At 50.6% G+C, this 15,851-nt stretch overlaps 1 pseudogene; it reads left to right on the top strand.

Annotated features, from left to right (window-relative positions):
* Positions 1-13,789: 13,789 nt before the first annotated feature.
* Positions 13,790-14,614, top strand: LOC123065463 (E3 ubiquitin-protein ligase SINA-like 10; annotated as a pseudogene).
* Positions 14,615-15,851: the final 1,237 nt, after the last annotated feature.

Raw genomic sequence — 15,851 nt, 5'->3', positions numbered from 1 at the left:
CTTAGAATCGGGCATTGGGCCGAAGAGGTTGGGCAACACTCCGGATCCTGAGCTGTCGCGCTCGGAACCTCCAATGCCCTCGGGTGTTAGACCGGATCAAAATCCGGATCCAGCCAACGACACCCACCCGGACTTAAACCGTCTCTCCCGCATCAGGCAAGAGCCCTAGGAGACAGTACATCATTACTGGGCCAGATTCCTCCTTGCGCTTAACAAGGTCAAGGGCTCCCACGAGGAGGACGTAGTCTCACTTTTCTGCAAAAACTGCACGAACAAATGACTCCTTAATGCTATAAACCGCTGTGACATAATAAACTTTGCGGACTTGGCAACCATAGTACAGAAGTACTATGCGATGGAAAGCGCCTGGAAAACCCAAACGAAATTTTGGGATAGGACGGCCCTCACTAGAACCTTTGTCCGAACTAAATGGTCGAACTCTCAAAGGTCGGCCGATCCAATCCCCAAGAAGTCGAAACCCGCCCCAAGGCGTGGAGCCATATTGGAAAAATGGCTCAATGGGCCATGTAAGCTTCATAGTACACCGGACGTAACACCAACCCATAGCCTTAGGGCATGTTGGATACTCCGGCAGGTAGCAAAAAGTGGCGAGGATCTCCTTGAGAGCCATAAAGCAGAACAACATCCCGCCAAGGAACACAATACGGTACTAACAGTCTTCAAGACTTTCGCCTCAAACAATAGGCGCAAGCGAGCTCATTGAAGCTCCGCTGAAATCTGCCATGTGGCAAAAATAAATCCATGGAATGACACTGCTATAACTTTCAATGCCAGTGAGGAACCCCAATTCCAGACCATCCGGGCACCAGCCGCTTTGGTCCTTAGCCCAATAGTCGACGACTTTCGGCTCACTAAAGTACTCATGGACGGCGGAAGCGGATTAAATTTGATCTACGAAGAAACACTCAAGAAGATGGAAATCGATAAAAGCCGCATTGAACAAAGCGGCACAACCTTCAGGGGGATTATCCCTAGTCGGGAAGCACGGTGTGCGGGGAAAATCACACTCGATGTGGTATTCGGCACCCCAGAGAATTACAGGTCCGAAGAAATCACATTCCAAGTGGCTCCTTTCAGCAGCGGATACCACGCCCTTCTAGGGCGGGACGCGTTTGCAAGCTTTCAAGCTATACCCCATTACGGGTACATGAAGCTTAAAATGCCCGGACCCAATGGAATCATCACTCTAGCTAGTGATCCGGACGTCGCACTCCGCGCCGAAAACAAAACCGCAGCACTAGCCTTGGAAGCACTATCCGAAGCCCTAGCAGCAGAAGAATTAACAACACTGTGCGCCACCGTGGACAGGGACGACGTGATACTCGACAAGCGACCCAAGTCCACCTCATTTAAACCCGCAGATGAGATAGTCAAATTCCAAGTCCACCCAACGGACCCCATGAAGACAGCTTCCATCGGGACACAGTTGAGCCCCGATATGGACGCCGCACTGCGAGACTTCTTACGCGAGAATTGGGACATTTTTGCCTGGCACCCATCGGACATGCCGGGCATCCCGCGCGGATTGGCCGAACATAGCCTTAACATACTAAAGGGATACAAACCTGTTAAACAGACCCTAAGGCGATTTTCAGAGCCCAAACGGCAAGCCATGGGGGAAGAGCTAGCCAAGCTACTTGAGGCCGGATTCATCAGAGATATCAAGCATCCGGATTGGCTGGCGAACTTGGTAATGGTACCAAAGAAGGACAAATCCTGGCGCCTGTGCGTCGACTTCAAAGACCTCAACAAGGCTTTCCCCAAGGATCCCTTTCCCCTCCCTCGCATCGATCAAATCATCGACGCCACAGCAGGACACGACTCGCTGTGTTTCCTCGACGCATACTCTGGATACCATCAAATAAAGATGGCAGAGTCCGACCAAGCTGCAACAGCTTTCATAACGCTTTATGGCCCTTTCTGCTTCAACACTATGCCTTTCGGGCTTAAGAATGCCGGCGCAACCTACCAACGCATGATTCAAACATGCCTGGAAAAGCAAATCGGCAAAACAGTGGAGGCATACATGGACGACGTAGTCATAAAAACAAGACACGTCGAAACCCTAATAGATGACTTGAGGCTTACGTTCGACAACCTCCGAACATACGACATCAAGCTGAATCCAGAGAAATGCGTTTTCGGCGTCCCCTCTGGAAAACTGCTGGGCTTCATCGTTTCCAATAGAGGAATTGAAGCTAATCCGACAAAAATCCGAGCTTTGTCGCAGTTGGCTATACCAACAGACCTCAAACACATCCAGAAACTAGCTGGATGCGTGGCTGCTTTGAGCCGCTTTATCTCCAGGTTAGGAGAAAAGGCATTACCTCTTTACCGCCTTCTTCGGCGCACCGAACACTTCGTGTGGACAGATGCAGCCGCGGACGGACTCGATGAAATAAAGACCTTATTGGCCAATAATCCAGTCCTAACAGCGCCAAATATCGGCGAACCTATGCTGCTGTACATAGCTGCAACACATCAAGTTGTAAGCGCAGTACTCGTCGTCGAACGAGAGGTTGACGGATACAAATTCCCGCTACAGAAGCCGGTTTATTACGTATCCACGGTCCTCACCCCATGCAAATCCCGATACCCACACTATCAAAAAATAGCATACGCGGTCTTCATGGCATCCCGAAAGCTACGACACTACTTTCAAGAGTGTTCGATTACGGTGGCCTCCGAAGTACCACTAAACGATATAATAAATAACCGCGATGCCACGGGCCGGATCGCTAAATGGGCCATCGAGCTCCTTCCGTTCGACATAACATACAAGCCTCGGCGGGCTATCAAGTCGCAAGTATTAGCTGACTTTGTCGCCGAATGGACGGAAGCCGAACTCCCTAAAGAGTACGGCGCGTACTCTAACTGGATCATGCACTTCGACGGCTCTAAAATGCTGGCCGGATTGGGAGCAGGCGTAGTCCTGACGTCTCCCACCGGAGACACGGTCCAATACGTCCTCCAAATATTATACACAGACTCCAACAATGCAGCCGAATATGAGGCTCTGTTGCACGGTCTTCGGATGGCAGTCTCTATGGGCATTCAACGCCTAGAGGTACGCGGGGATTCAAACCTCGCAATATCACAAATAAACGGAGACTTTGATGCCAAGGATCCGAAAATGGCGGCCTACCGTAATGCCGTCCTTAAAATGTCAGCTCGGTTCGAGGGGCTCGAATTCCACCATGTGGCTCGAGAAAACAATCAAGCGGCAGATGTCCTTGCCCGCATCAGCGCTAAACGCGACCCTGTCCCACCTAACATATTCCTGGAAAGGCTGTTCAAGCCATCCGTGGTATGGGAAGGGGAGTCCGGCAATACCAGCACGGATCCGAATACATCCCCAGATTCCGAACTATCAGACATAATCGGAGGCTCTACCACCGAAATAACATCTTCAGCCCACGAAATAATGGTTGTCATCGCCCCGTGGACTGAGCCTTTCTTGGCCTACCTAAATAGGCAGGAGCTCCCCGAAGATCAAAATGAAGCACGCTGCATCGTCCGACGTTCTAAAGCTTACAAAGTCCATGAAGGGGAACTCTATAAGAAAAGTGCGACCGGAGTGCTCCAAAGGTGCATCTCCGAAGAGGAAGGGCGGTATCTCTTGGCCGAAATCCATGCCGGACTGGGCGGGAACCACGCCACAGCTCGAGCACTAGTTGGCAAGGCCTTCCGTACAGGTTTCTATTGGCCGACGACCCGAGCAAACGCACAGGACCTCGTCCAACACTGCGTCGGTTGCCAACTCTTTGCCAATCAGAGTCATATGCCCCCTACCGCTCTCCAAACAATCCCCATAACTTGGCCCTTTGCGGTCTGGGGGCTGGATATGGTTGGACCCCTTAAAGGGGGAAGCCACAAGAAAAAATACTTATTGGTCATGGTAGACAAGTTCACCAAATGGATAGAAGCCAAACCAGTGAAAACGGTCGAATCCGGACCAGTGATAGACTTTATATCCGGGGTCGTACACCGATACGGTGTCCCCCAAAGCATCATCACCGATAATGGATCAAATTTCACAGCCGATGAAGTGAAAGCTTGGTGCGGCAAAATGGGCATTAAGCTCGACTATGCCTCCGTCTACCATCCTCAAACAAATGGCCAGGTCGAATGGGCAAACGGTCTCATCATGAGCGGCATCAAACCCAGACTAGTGCGATCCTTGACAGAGTCGGACACTCACTGGGTCGAGGAGCTCGACTCCGTACTCTGGGGGCTGCAGACCATGCCGAATCGCACCACCGGATATACACCATTTTTTATGGTGTACGGCGTGGAAGCAGTACTACCCTGTGACATAATACATGATTCACCACGCATACGCGTGTACGAAGAGAAGGAAGTCGAGTTAGATCGGCAGGATAACTTGGACGCCCTGGAGGAGGAGCGTGACATTGCTAAGGCCCGTTCCGCATTCTATCAGCAACAGGCTCGACGATACCAAAGCAGAGAAGTGCCGGCCAAAACTTATAATATTGGCGAGCTCGTTCTACGCTTACCGGAGAAGAAGAAGGACAAGCTCAAACCCAAGTGGGAAGGTCCCTTCGTCATTGACAAAGTTCTCGCCGGAGGAGCGTACCGCTTACGTAATGCGTCCGATAACAGACTCGAGCCGAACCCATGGAACGTGGTCAGACTCCGGAGATTCTACGCCTAGCGCCGAACTCAGTGTTTGTCTCCTTACCTCCTCCTTTTTAATTATGCTCCCTCCCTCTACCTTTCTCGATCCTTTTATCTTCACACAAAGTATTTAATACAGTACGGACTCCCGGATTACTCCGGCCGCACTATGTGTGTAAGCAATACCTGTGGGCTTCCTATATGGAAGCTAAACATAACTTACTCTAAAAGGCTTTTTGCCCATCACAGATGTGTTTTCCATGTGTGCCTTTTCTTCACCATTATATGCATCGATATGACTTAAGATGTGGCCAAGCTGGGTTGCCTGGCTCCTGTGTTTATGCCCTATGTTCCCGTTAATTCGGCTAGGGCATAAGGGGAGCACCTCTGCGATTGTTACTGCCGGTTCAGCCGGATGTGTACCTCAGACTGGGTGAAGCCGAAAGCTAGTTTCCTTAAGAGAATATTCGGTCAGTGAACAAAAGATGTCTTTGTTTATCATAACATAAATCCCCAGAAGTTTTGTATCCTGCGCCATGGTTCGCAGTTCGGACATGTGCCTTGTCGCATGCTTACCCAGGGAAAGGAACCCTTAACGGAACTATTCCCCCTGGAAGATGTTTCTTACTATCCATGTAATATAACATAACTAGTTGGGTACTTGTCTGTTCAAGCACTTATCACCCCTACGCCTGGTTTCCATGCATACTCCGATTTTGTATAATCGAGCGGGTATTCGGACACATCCCGGACTGTAGGACCCCGGGGGTGAAGCGAAAAGGTCCGCCATGACAAATTATTTTAATCCGGCTAGGGGCTACTTATGTCCATCGAATTACACAATCACTTGGACTGACTATATTCCTCCTCTATACCATCCAATAGGCTATCTAGCTTACAATTATGTTGAGAATACTTTGCGGCTAACGCCACCTGGTCATATACCAGACTCACGGGAATTTCTTGCCCATCTGGCCCTGCCAGTCCAACTTTGGCCATATGGTTTGGGTCCAGCTTGGTGTATCGCATCTTCACCATGGCCCATGCTTCCCTTGCACCTTGTCGCCAGGCTGACATCTTCCACAATCGGAAGCGCCGCCGTGCTCCTTGAAGCATGTCACAAGCTCCCACATGCCATTCGGCAGGAAGCTTGATGGTCACAAGGCCTGCAACGCCCTACATCGCCTGCCGAGCTCGCTCGTGTAGCTGTGAGAGGTCTTGCAGTAAATCGCCTACAGATGCGGGCATCTCCTCCTTAGGGCGACCCGTCAGCATTCCTACAAGCAAGACTCTTTCAATATACTTCCTCGCCAAACTATGCTACAGTTCGTCTAGGCACTTACCATAAATGTCGTGGCGAAGCCTTTTGTTCTCCTTCACGGAGTCCTCCAACTGCGCATGGACGTCTTTCAATTCCACGTCCAGCCGAACATTGGCATCTTGGAGAGTATTCTTCTCCTGCCTAACTTGCGTAAGAATGTGCTCGCCAGCCTTTAGTTGCCTTTGGAGATGCGACTCGTCATCCCTCCCGACCTCCGGATTTACTCCGTGGTTATCTGCAGAATTTTTCTGTTAAACTCGTCATACCAGCCAGTTGCTAGCTGGTACATTTTCGTACAATCAAGATAAATGTTACCAGATGAGGCCTCCTGGGATTCCTCTAGCTTGGCAACCGTGGCCCTCAGTTGGGTCTTGCACTCCTCTAGCTCCCGAGACAATTGCTCATTCTTATCTACAAGAACCTGCGCATAAATTGATCCTTAAAACTATTGTTCCAACCGTTTCAAATCTGAGGGGCTACTGCTATACATGCTTATCAAACTTTCTTACCCATATATCTTTGGTATACTAGTCCGTCGCCCGGGCGAGCCCGCTTTGAGCAGCTCAGATGTATGCGTCTCCCGAATTGAAAGCATTAAATGCCTCTTCAGAAAAGATGTTGTTGCGAAGCACGGCCCATCGACGCTGGTGATTCATGGCGCTTTCTACTTCAGAATTTGTGGCAGAGAGCATATCTGCGTCCTCTGTCGGAGGACTATGCGGCATCAGCCCCACGTCCGCCTCCTCTCTCGAAGCCGGTTCTGGAACCCGACTGGTGGAGGCGTGATTGGCAGGATCCCCGGATATAGTCCGGATAATCCTCTTCCTGCCAGGATGTAAAGGGCGCTGTTATACTTCAAATAACAATAATTACATCACAGGTTGTTTCCTTACCTCTGTAGCAGCGTGTTGGCCCTGACCACCTTCCTCTTGAGCCTGCCCAATCCGGACGCCTATGGCTGACGGGTCCCTAGGGGCTCGGCCCTGCGCTCCGACCGTCGCCTCTGCAAAAACACGACGCTTCAGGGATAAGGCATGACATCAGGAAAGAGTCCTCTTCGGAGGATCGAGTCTTCGGCTTGGCTTACACGCGATGAAGGTAGAAATCCGGGATAATCGGCAGTGATAGCCACTGAGGCGCCGTCACGGCTCGCCAGATAAAATATCACGTCGACAAGCTCCACGGCCGTATCCGGGTCTTCTTCGAGTCCTGGATCCAGGGCCCTTTTGGGGTCCTCTGGCTGCGGGGAAGGGCTGGAGATTCCTTCTACGACCCTCCTCGGTTTCTTCTCGGAAATATCAAGGCAGGTAATCTTAGCAAAGAATGCCACAATAAGTGAAGCGGGAAAATGAATGATGACTTACCCAGTTTGGGGGATTGTACATGCAGAATCCGCCCCGCGGTTTGATGTGAAGGAAGTCTTCCTCCTCTCCTTTGTATAAATCAAACAGTATCCTTGCCAGAACAGTGGCGGAGTCCGGACCCTTACGGCCATAACGGGTGGCATCGTCTTCCCCGTTGAAATGCCACATGGGATTGCCCCGGTATTGAAGCAGTTGCACTCCCTGCATTATGCAAATTGCCATGACCTCGACTATCGTCAATCCGGATTTGGCCAGTAGCTTTATCCTGCTCATCAGGAAATGTATTTCCCTGGTATCCTCTTCTTGGGGGCCTCGGGGGCGCCAGCTTAGACGTGCCCTCGGCGGGGCGTTACTAAACTTGGGGAGTCCTGTCCGGACTGGATCCGGAAGGGGGACATCGTCAATATAAAACCACTCGGAAGCCCAGTTCTTTGGTGCCTTCTTGGGAGTGCCGGATAGGTATCTGGTCTCGGCGATACGCCATACTTCGGCCCCTCCCACTTGACATAGGGACTCTCCCTAGTTGCGGGGACAAGGCAGAATAGCTTTTTCCATAAACCGAAATGAGCCTCATAGAAACAGCTCACAAAGGGCGACATACCGTGCTATATGAAGTACGGAATCTGGGGTAAAGTTGTGCAACTGGAGGCCATAGAACTTCAGGAGCCCGCGAAGGAACGGATGAATAGGAAACCCGACGCCCCTTAGCAGATGCGGAATGAGGCATATTCGCTCCTCTAGAGACGGATTAGGGGATCTCTCCGCTTGTTCCCCGCCATTATAGGTGGCTATTCTGGCTTGAACGGGGACCATAAACGCCGGTGGGAGAAGCCCTTGGGTTTGTAACTTTCTCAAACGGCTATGAGAAACTGAACACTCTCCCCAGTCCCCCGGCTTGGGGCAAGGGGAGCGAGCAGAAGAGCTGCGACGACCAGCCATGTTGGAATGGTCTTTTCGGGGCGCTCTATTGGATGCTTGCTCGAGGGGGAAGAGTGAGGTTTGGATCTGGGAATCCCCATCTCTTCAAATAGACGGTTAGCCCAAAGGATTGGGGGTGGAAAATGCAAAAAATGCCTTGACTCCTCGCATTCGCTCGACATGTGGAAATGGTCATTATTGAGGCACTGAAGCCGAGGAGTACAACGTTGACAAAAAGCCAGATACTGATCGTCATAATAGGTACATTGGAGTATTCGGAGATGGAACCCGCCTTGCAATGCCGAAGACAAGACTGCGCGCCGGACTCATCGTCATTGAAGCCTGGTTCAAGGGCTACTGAGGGAGTCCTGGATTAGGGGGTATCCGAACAGCCGGACTATATACATCGTCCGGACTATTGAAGCGTGAAGATACAAGACACAAGACTCCGGCTCGTGTCCGGATGGGACTCTCCTTTGCATGGAAGACAAGCTTGGTGATCCGGATATTATATTTCCTTCCTTGTAACCGACTCCATGTAAACCCTAGCCCTCTCTGGTGTCTATATAAACCGGAGAGGTTGGTCCTTAGAAGGCCGATTACAATTACATTCATACCATCATAGGCTAGCTCCTAGGGTTTAGCCTCTACGATCTTGTGGTCGATCTACTCTTGTATTACTCGTATCTTCAATATTAATCAAGCAGGAAGTAGGGTTTTACCTCCACCGAGAGGGCCCGAACCTGGGTAAACATTGTGTCCCTTGCTTCCTGTTACCATCAGCCTAAGACGCATAGATCAGGACCCCCTACCCGACATCCGCCGCTTTTGACACTGACACCGCCAACCCAAGCGCCGCTCGCCCTCTCTCTCCTCCGACCGCCCTCTCCTTCCGGCCTCCGCCGCCCTCCTCCGGCCGCCCTCTCCCTCCGGCCTTCGAAGGTCGCCCTGCTCCCCCTTCACCGGTTGTTTTTCTCCCTCTGTCGTGCGCGGTGGTGGCGCATCTACCAGGGAGGTCGCAAGAGGGGTGAGTTTGTTCGTTCCTTCTCTGTCTCACGGTCATATCATTGATCTTGCTCGCTCTAGTGCTAATTCTGATTTGGAAAAGTAGATCCTGATCAAACTTGGTATTGATTTGTGGTGCACGCATGGAATTGTTTGATGTTGCTTGAGGAGGTAATAAACCTTTCTAGAGGCCCAAAGATTCAGTTCACCTTTCTAGGTATTTCAGCTTCAGGCTTGCATTATTTCTAGAGGTCCAAAGATTCAGTTCACCTTTCTAGGTATTTCTTCAGGCTTGCATTATTTCTAGAGGCCCAAAGATTAAGTTCCAAGTCGGCGGCAAGCGGCCCTGCTACCCATGCCGGTGTCGACCTCAACTCACAAGGGCCACCGTCGGAGGGGTTCCCGGGGCTTGGGCTCTACAGAGCCTTCCTCCAGAGTGACGATGGCGAGCTCCTCCCTCGGTGCGCGAGGGGCTCCGGGCTCCCTCCCTATCGTGAATGACTTACGTGATGAGTTAGCTCATGCTTTGTTTCATGGAGTGTTTTTTTGTGAATCTTGATTGACGACTTGTATGTTTAAGTGGGACATCTCATTTTTATGGACAAAGTAAAAATTATCATGTTTTGCATGCTTGATTTGTAAAGATGGTTCGTTTATGTCAATTGTGAGCGGGAGGAGGCCACAGAAGAGCCGGCCACACCAAATCCGACAGGAAATAGGGTCCAAAGTAGTCGAATGATTGAGAAAGAGCATTTATTGTCAATCTAACCCTGCCATCCATACACCTCTTTGGTTTAGAGTTATTTCAGGGTTAGAATCTAACTCTAACCTCTAACTGAGTTAGAGTTCTCCTCGTCTCGGTTCATCGCCATCATACTTTCCCCATTCCTGTGTTTTCGGTATCCTGCGAATCAAAGAGGCCCTTTTTTGTGGCAAAAATCAAAGAGGCCCTTTTTTTGTGGCAAAAATCAAAGAGGCCTTAGAGTTCTCCTCGTCTCGGTTCATCGCCATCATACTTTCCCCATTCCTGTGTTTTCGGTATCCTGCGAATCAAAGAGGCCCTTTTTTGTGGCAAAAATCAAAGAGGCCCTTTTTTTGTGGGAAAAATCAAAGAGGCCCTTAGACTGGTTTAGGTCCGGTCATTTTTTATAAACGTGTTATGTCCAAAATATAATGAACATGCTCTGGTTTCTACGAAAATAATCTGGTTTCATGTAGTAATTCATTCATTTATTTATTCTTCTGCGGGGGGTTCGCATGTAATTCGTGAGGTCTGAAATGTAAAGTACCCCAGCATATGCTCCGAGTCGTGCATGCACTACGACCCAGATGCTCTATGTCCCACATGTCGGCGAATGGGAGCACGTGGAAATAGCCTAGGAGTACATATAGGAGGATAAATGCGTGAAAAAATATGTACTGTGAAGCATAGCCGCGGTTCGAAAAGGAGACCTAAAGTGATGACAGCTATAGGTCGCACGCACCCAACTAGTGGTACTAGACATACGACTAATTTTTCCCTCAAAAAAAGAGGCACGAGTGCTTAGTACTCCTATTCTATAAACATGAGTCCCATCTGACAACAGCGTTCGTGCTATAGCTAGCTCTCGTCCCTCGTTTCTCTCTTCTAATTCTAAACTCGGCCGACGCCCGGTGGGCGGGGTGGGTTTGCTCAACTGCGGCCCCACCTCACAGTGAAAACGTTACGATTGGAGTAAAAATGCCATATACTCCCTCGGTTCCTAAATATAAGCCTTTTTAGATACTATTTCAAATGGAATACAGCATACAGATGTATGTAGACATAGTTTATAGTGTAGATTCACTCATTTTGCTCCGTATGTAGTAGTCACTTGTTGGAATCTTTAGAAAGACTTATATTTGGGAATGGAGGGAGTACTATACTAATAAAATAGTAAGGCCACGAGGCGATGCACTGCTGGTTACAGGAGGCAAGAAGAAGAGATGCATCCATCGACGACGTCCACCTCCTCGACTCAGGGCGCCGGCCCACCAAACGGTGCCTAAGTAGCAGCGGCTTTCGTGGCCAGGTCGACATGCTTCTGAACAATGGCGTCCAAAGATTCCAGCCGCTGGAAGAAGGCCAACGTCTTTCTGTCCTTGCTTGCCTTGTAGTAGCCTATGTAGACGATTTCCTCGTAGACGTGGATGTGCAGGTCGACGGTTTCTTGCATGGCGAGGCGCTGCGCGGCGAGCGCGGCCTCGAGGTGCACATTCTTCATCGCGACCTCCGGCACCTGCAGGGCCACCAGGGCTTGAAAGAGTTCGTCACCATGGAGGCTGATGAGGGTGGAAGGCAATGAGGAGCCTAGGCGCACGGGCTAGAGCAGTACGGCAAGGTCGTCCGCGCGCTTCTTGACGGTGGTGAACTTGCGGATGGAGTTGACCATCATGTCGTCCATGCGAGAGGCGAACCCGGCGTCGGCGAGGGCTACGATGCCGGTGGTTGCCAGCACCTTCTGGAAATGTTGCATGGTGCGGGGCCGCAGGCCGGCGCCTTGGATGATTTGGCACATCCGACTGCCGCTCGCGTCCATCACCTCCATAGGTGCTTGTGGCTTCTGGTCACTTGATCTTGGATTGGAGTGAGCAGTGTTGCGCAGAGACTTGGGAGTAGATGGATTGGAGTGGTGGGGCGCCTTTATTATATGAGAGTCCAAACTATATTGCATTCACATCGTGCTGGATCTATTCTGCTTCTCCAATTAATTCCCTCTGCATGTAATTGAGGATGCATCAATGACCGTTCAACATCTCGGGAACCGCTACCCTCTCCCTCCTTGGCATTCAAGCACCTATGGACCCGTCGATGACGAGGTGCCTATGGTGACTTCATAAATTTCAAGATGATAGTGTCGTGCATGTGTGCGTTCATAGGGGTGAGTGTATGCTCGTGTATATGAGCGCTTACGTCTGTACTATGTCAAAAAACGTAAATGCATGTCAAAAAGAGACTAGTCAGTATACTCAATATTGTGCACCTCAGAGAGGAAAACGATAGAACTACTCCCTCCGTCCCATAATGTAAGACGTTTTTTCACACTAGTGTAGTGTTTAAAAACGTCTTACATTATGAGACGGAGGGAGTACGTATTTATTTACGGTGCAGATTCACTCATTCTGCTCCATATGTACTCCGTCTCGGTGTAGTCTAGTCACTTGTTGAAATCTCTAGAAGGGAAAATACTCGTTTCTGGTTTACAGGGCTATACTAGCAAGTAGTTGTATGTACTAGTACAATAGTGGGCTCACATAGCAATATTGTCTCATGCAAGAGCCTGGCTATATGCGTTCTCCAATGTTCGCAACTGCCACGTTTGATTTGTGCTTGGCTCTTCGCCTCTTCGAGAAGACGAACAATGATGTTAGTACTACTGCTTCTACAGTGTCGAATCCACTGTTGCGTGTATGTCCACTACGAGCGGGAGGATAGCTTGTTGTAGAAGTACTACTAAGCAAAAGCATGTCCTCGTTTGCGAGCAACTGCGTGCATGGGCGAGGGAGAAGGCATGTAGTAGTAAAATCAAGCTTCTCCTCGTTGTACGAGTTGACGTGACACATCATAGCACTGGCCCACATGCTTGCCTCTAAACTTGGCTGAAAGACCCGCAATGTACAATATATTTGCTGCAACCTCTAACATTTACCCACCACAATTAAAATATATGTGGCCGTATGCATCGTTCTGATGCAGAGGCCGGGGAGTCCCCCCTTGTCGAAAAAAATTAATTAAAATATATATTCCTATCTTGACCAGATGAGCATGCAAACTACAATCATCAGGGTGACAAATAGGGCCAGAAGACTATTTTAATATATTTTTAAACTTCAAGATGGCCACATAGCATGGAGCCGACCCCAACGATTTTAAGCTTACAGGCATAGTACACGCTATCCTAGACTACTCTACACATGAAACTGCCACACGAGCGTCCGGGCTGCGCTTGGCTCTTTGCCTCTTCGGGAAGTCGAACAATGATGGAGTACTACTGCACTGGAGGAGTACTACAGTACGCTTCTGGCCATCTAACACTGATTGAACTACTGCATGTCCACCGCGTGCGGGAGGGAGAGCATGTAGCGAAAGCTTCCCCTAGTCTTGCCAGCCACCACGCTCATGGGCGAGGGAGGGACTCTCCTGCCTTTGCGTGTATGACAGGTGGGCCCGACAGGTGGGTGGCCAACCTGTCATACAGCCAAAGGCAGGTGCAGTTAAGTCCGCGAGGGAGAGGATAATCAAACTTCTCGTTGGTGTACGAGTTGACGCGACACATCAAAGCACTGCACTCGATATATTTCAATAATTTGCGTTTATCGATGCATTATTACAACACATGCATGCATGCCATGACTCTCCTTTTGATACTTGCATGTGTTGATTTAACGCACCTTGAAGTAGTATAAAATATGTGACGGTAAAGCTTTGTAATGCCCCGGCCCAAGTCGAGAGATGGTTGTGCACGAGGAGGGCGAGATCATGCAGACCGAACAGGACCCGATGATGGAGCTCTCTAAGGTCTCGATGGACATCCCCATGCTCCACTGCCCCTTGTGCCTCCGCCCCTTGACGCCTCCAGTGTATGAGGTTCGAATACACCTCGTCCGTTCGGCAGGTTTCTTGATTGATGTGTTGTTCGATTGATTTCTGCAATGCAAGGGAGGGCACCTGGCCTGTGCGGACTGCCGCGTCGAGCACCCCAGGAACCAGCGGCAGCGCCAGAAGTGCGAGCGCGGCGGTGGCTTCGACGTGTGGAACATTGCAGTGGACTCCGTCCTTTCGTCGGTGAGGGTGGAGTGCCTGCACGAAGGATGTGGGCTCTACGTCACTTACCACAAGCTCGCCGATCACCAGAGCGTGTGTCCGCTCTCGCCCTGCAAATGCCTCGTGCCCGTCTGCAGCTACGAAGGCCCGCCACCGGCGCTCTACCACCACATCAGCACCGTGCATCCCATGCCCATGCACAGGATCCAGTACGGCAAGGTGCTCTAGCTGCAAGTGCCACTGTCGGAGCCACGGCTCTTGCTGTTCGTGGAGGAGGACGGCCGCGCATTTTTCTTGGTCGGCGGCATGCTTGAGATCGGCGCGCCTATCGCCGTGTCGGTCATCTGCATCAGAGCGGGGGTGTCCCCACTACCGCACTACATGGCCAAGCTGTGGGCGAACAGCCCGCCGGGGGAGCCCAAAGGCACGACCGACGCCGTCAAGGTGGAAATGGAGGTGACAAGCAGCAAGGATCCCGGCGATGTCGACGTGCAAGAGCTGACCTTCTTCACAGTTCTGCCCAAGCTGCTGGCCGGGGCTAAGCTGGTGTCCCTCCACATTCAGATTGACCACTCACGTCCTAAATGTTTCTACAGTGCCTTCTGTTTATCTTAGTAATATGCTAATATAGGGATTACCTCGGTCTACTTTAGCTTAAGAAATGGTGGGTTTTGGTGGTGATGCAGCAATTACTTCGACATCAGATCAGTAATTTCCAACAGTCGAACGGATATTTTGTGTCTGTTGGATATAAAGTTCCTTTGGGTAAGAAGTACTACTTGTCATCAAAATGGATAAAAGGAGATGTATGTAGACGTATTTTAGTTCTAGATACGTCCCTTTTTATCCATTTTGATGACAAACACTCCCTCCATTCCACAATATATGCCTTCCATTTGTCAAAATATATATGTATCTAGGCGCCTTCTGTCCAATGAGTGGATGACATCTGTCCCAACAATGAGCCGACGCGTGTTTCCTCCAGCCAATGATGATTTTACACGTGGAAAATCCCCATTGGTCGGGGCTATTAACGGGTTATCGGATCCAAAACCCGACCCGATAGCTTAAAGACGTTCCATTACGGTGGATGCCACGTGTCGGTTACCCTTGACGAAAGCACTTCTGTGACGCGCGATTTATCATCATGGAAGTGGACACTTCCGTGATTATAATTTTGGTAATGTCATGGAACACTTCTACGACAGCACAGGTATGACTATCTTGATTCTGTCATAAAATCGTCATGGATGTACATGCATGACAAAAAACACGACCTACTGTGACAAACACGTATCATCACGGAAGTGTATTTTTTTTGTAGTGCAAGGACATGAAGCTCAAGGGAGTGGCCGTGCTCGCGGCGGAACCAGACATGAAGCACGGCAGGGACCAGCAGGAGTCATCCAAGGGCAGCCGACCATTCTGCGCCTACCACAACCTCCACACCCATAACACCAATGATTGCCAGGAGCTTAGGGCCGTTCGAGAAGGACGCTTCGGTCGACGCCCCGAGCGCAACGACCGGGCTACGACCGAGGAGGAGGACGTGGCGGAGGACGATGGGACGATCATGGCCTCGCGAGGATCGCTGGCAGGACCAGCCTCGCGAGGGCACCTGGAGGGATCTGCCTCGCGAGGACCGCCCCCAGGGGAACGCAGGCCTTCCTCCGCTGCCGCCACCGCCAAGAAGGAATGACGACCATCATCAGGACGAGGGGGCTGGGGGCTTTCAGGAACCACGTGCTATCGCTTGCATCTTGGGCGGGGCTCAGGCCCCAACCTCTCAGTGTACCTTCAA

This window comes from Triticum aestivum, chromosome 3B (assembly GCF_018294505.1).
Source record: "Triticum aestivum cultivar Chinese Spring chromosome 3B, IWGSC CS RefSeq v2.1, whole genome shotgun sequence".
NCBI classification, from domain to species: domain Eukaryota; kingdom Viridiplantae; phylum Streptophyta; class Magnoliopsida; order Poales; family Poaceae; genus Triticum; species Triticum aestivum.
This window is presented reverse-complemented; position numbering and strand designations above follow the sequence as displayed.